Source organism: Teleopsis dalmanni, chromosome 2 (genome assembly GCF_002237135.1).
Source record: "Teleopsis dalmanni isolate 2A chromosome 2, ASM223713v2, whole genome shotgun sequence".
NCBI classification, from domain to species: domain Eukaryota; kingdom Metazoa; phylum Arthropoda; class Insecta; order Diptera; family Diopsidae; genus Teleopsis; species Teleopsis dalmanni.
In genome coordinates, this window is record NC_051847.1 from 52207164 (window position 1) to 52211428 (window position 4265).

Below are 4265 nucleotides of genomic sequence, written 5' to 3' on the forward strand. Positions count from 1 at the left end.
GAGCTCAGACGAAAAGAAATATAGAAAACTTTCTTTCAAGATAATTTTTTTTTGCAACTAAACTTCTTAACAAATTTATTATATTAAATTATATGTGATTTATTTATTTATTAATTAAAACACAAGCATATTTACTAACTGAAATTCATTTCCATGCTTTTCTATGTTAATTTAGTTTGTACCGTTTTAATAAGATATTTTCACCTTTTTTCACTTTACTGTTATGTGTCGGCGACGAAGTTGCACAAAAATGGCAGAAACTTTTCCGAACATGAAATTAATACAAAATATCAATTTTAATACAATTTTCAGAGTTGATATTTTTACTACGTATGAGTACTCGAAATGTGCCTATTTAGTTTAAAAAAATATTTATACAATAAATAATTACTTTTTCTTTACTTAATTTAATAAAAAAAACTAAACAAAACTGACTGCAAACAACCGACGGCGTGGACGCTAGACGAATGAATGTTATAGCAACCCCAATATATAGTGTGTGGGCAGAGTTAAGGGGTTGCTAATGCGCGTTAGTGTGAGAGCTTCAAATATATTTTAGAAAGCTTTGTGGAAAAAGCAAGCAGCAGCTTTTAGTCTTTAATCTATCAATGCAAACCAATACGAATGCTTACTTACTTTCATATTAAATAACGAAAGGCAATACTGAAAGCAACATGGAAAAGGAGTATAAAATGCACTGCTATTTTACAAGTTCAGCAGTTTGAGAGCTATTTTCTTATGTTGTTATACGTGTATGTATATGTGTTTAAAGCAAAATAGGTATGCTCCAAACTTGCGCTGCAGGAGAAAAACGTTTAGCACATGAGTAAAACCTTATTAAACATTATAAAAACTGCATGGAAAAAGTTGATATAACAAACAAAAACAAAATGGCATAAAATCAAATTAGAAAGAAAATTAATATAAACGTTGGTTGTATCAACTTGTAAGGCAACAATTGTCTTTGTTGTTGTTGTTGTTTTTTTTTGCAGTTAGCAGTTTTTATCTATGGTGAATGAAACAAGTTTAATGATAGTAAAAAAAAAAAAGAAAAACGAAAAAAACAAAATTTTCATGCCTAATATAATGTGAACAAGTGGACACTTTTTGCTTTTTCTAAGCATATAAAATTTGATATTTTCAATTTTACAATTTCATTTTAAAACATAAATATTTTTTATTTAAATTTTTATGCATTTTATGCATAAACACTTTTTCTTTAATAACGTTTTTGATTATCACCTTTTCGATTTTTCAACACTCACTTATTTCGCGAAAAAAAGACCGCTCGGAAAATTTTTACAACGTATATATCCAGTATATAATTTATTTATATTCCTCAAATTATATGAAGCGGAACAATTTTACTTTAATAAATTTTTTTCTGTTTTCAATATATGTATGATTAAACGAAAAAGTTAGACCGTAGTAATTATCTTTCTTTTTAATTTGTTTGAAAACAATTTGCTTTTTGATGTTAAACCGTTATACACCTCCGTTTCGCTATAAAGTACAATTCGTACTGAATTTAGCTCCAATGAGAAAATGTAATGACATGTACTTGCACAGATTTTTGTGTGAGTGCACATAAAAAGAGCAATTGGCTCACACATGCGTTCAAGTTCGCCGCGAAAATTTTGTTAACTTTGTGGCAAAAAAGCACTTTTTAATTTCGCTGCCTTCTTAACAGTGGGTTGAGTTATATTAAATTAGTTGTTATATTAAAAGGATGTTCTTTTAGTAATTTGTAAAATTAATTAATTCGATTTTGAGTGAAATGTGATTTTAGAAATATAGTGTATGTCAGGTAAGTTTTAAAGTAGTTATACATAATATTATTTTAAATGTTAAAAAAAATTAAAAGTGTATATATATGAATAATGAAATTATATAAGTCGTCATAAATGATATATCCGATTTACTTATTTTTTAAGTAATAATTATATAAACAATAAATAAATCCATTACACTGTTATAAATATAAAAAAATTAATTTTTAAGATATATAAAAATTTTTTCTAAAAAACTTTTTTATCTGATATGTTATAGATAAATGATTATATATGTATTATAAAAAACTGTTGATGTACTCAGTCCTTAATTAGTTTTTATGTGACAATATTATAGAAACAAATTACACTTAGAGGTTTACCTAATGACTAATCACCAAGTTCGGTGTAAATGTTAATTATGTATATTATATTGAAATTATTTCAAATTAAGATTAAAATAGAGCTAAGATTATTAATATTACTGTAACCAATGCTTCAAATACCTATTAGTTTGTAAATAAATTAGTAATTTAAAAAAAAAAAATTATTTTGATTTGATAACTTTATTTTAAATAATGTAATATCATAATAAACGGTTAAACACATTTATTTCTCGACAAAGTTGTAAAGGAAAAATTTTAAACCAACTAGATTTCTTTATTTGGTTTATGTTAAATAAAAGTTTATTTATTTTGATTTACATTTCTCTACTTTTTTTTTGAAATACCTTAAAATTTAAATTCAATTTAAATTTTGTAAAACATTTTAAACTTTAGTTGTTGTTTTGCCGAATGTCAACAAACTTATTAGACCTTGTAAATATATTATTTTCTGCAGAATAATGTCACAGTTTGTCTTAAGACTTTGGCGGGGTATAGACAAAGTGTTAAGTGTTCTTTTTTAACAAAATAAAAATTCACAACTTTCTTTAACTCTTTTAATAAACTAAATACTCAACACAAATTCAAATTTTGAAATTATTCTGTTGAAATGTTATGAATATAAAATAATAATAATGTTATTTTAGTAAAATAATATAAAAAAAAAAGTTTTTTTCTATATCAAAATACAAATTAATTGCGTTCTTATATAATTAAATCATTTATATTTTACAACTATACACAAATTATTCTAGTTGACATGTCAAGTTTTATTTAATTCAACTCTGTAAAACCTTTTTCTTTGATTTCATTTTTTGTCCAGTATGTAACTGTTCACTTACAATCAAATCATTTGCGGCGAATATATCGTTTATGCGTTCAAAATGAGTATACAACGAACGGTAAATTTATAGCACTGAATTACATTTTTCTACTAAGAAACAAAGCATAAACGGGAAAACAACAATCACTTGCTCCCTTACTCCAATAAAACTATGTGCAAGAATTACTAAGCGAATTTTACTGAAAGACATGCGCAAAACAACTGCATGCATTATTGTTTCCATCAAAACCAAAAACAAGAAACCAAAAAAAAAACGCAAAAAATTACATAAAAGAAACGGCAAAAAGTCTTTCATATGATTACATACTAACAAGTGAGAGTAAGAAAAATTTAATAACAATAAAGAGGAATTTTATATTGGGGCGAATGCATGCATGTAAATATATTGCAACGGAATTCGCGGCAAAAGCATTCAAACCTGTTTGTCTGTGTTTGTGCAGTGAAATCTTTTATGTATTTGAAAATGGCATGGAGAGAGAGAAAATTTTCGTAAACTCAAAAATAAAAGAGTAAGTAAAATTGTAAACTAAGTGTTCTGGTAGCGCGAGTGCCATATAGCCATATAGCAAACACAAAATACAGTTAACTTTTGTTGTTGATGTTGATGCTTTGAATTTGCACAGCATATGTTGTTGCTCTGCTGGTGTTTCATTTTATTTGTTGTGCTTTAAGACTTGCGTGGGATTGTTGTCAAACAAAAAATTATAAGTGCAGCGAATTGGCGGTAGATTTTCTGCCTTCTTATTTTGTATCTGATAAGCACTCATCATGTGCACATATCGGAAAAGCTTTTCATTTTACTTAATTTTTTTTTTTTGCTTTTAAATAAGTTTGTTTACACATTAGCGTAATATTAAAAATAAACACAAATAAAAAAATTTAATTTATGAAAGATGTTTAAATAAATTTTTATTACTGTTGTATTATTATTTATAAGCAAAATATATATATAAATACACATAATAAATATATATAAAAATCGAAGTATGTAACTGATTTTGTTAGTTGCTAGTTGTTGTTAGTTGTTGGATCCCAAATAAAAAAAAAAGACAACTATCTATGAATTGTTTATCAAACCTATGATTTAAATATGTATAACTAAGAAATAAATAATTTTAACTCATGTTACACAAATCTTATTGATCGACAGAATTTTATTTACTTTCTATATTACACCTTTAATTTAGGCTCTACGTAGGGGTGCTCTTAATAATATTACACATTTACTGATGTAAGGGAGACTATAAACACACTAACATATTAGATACT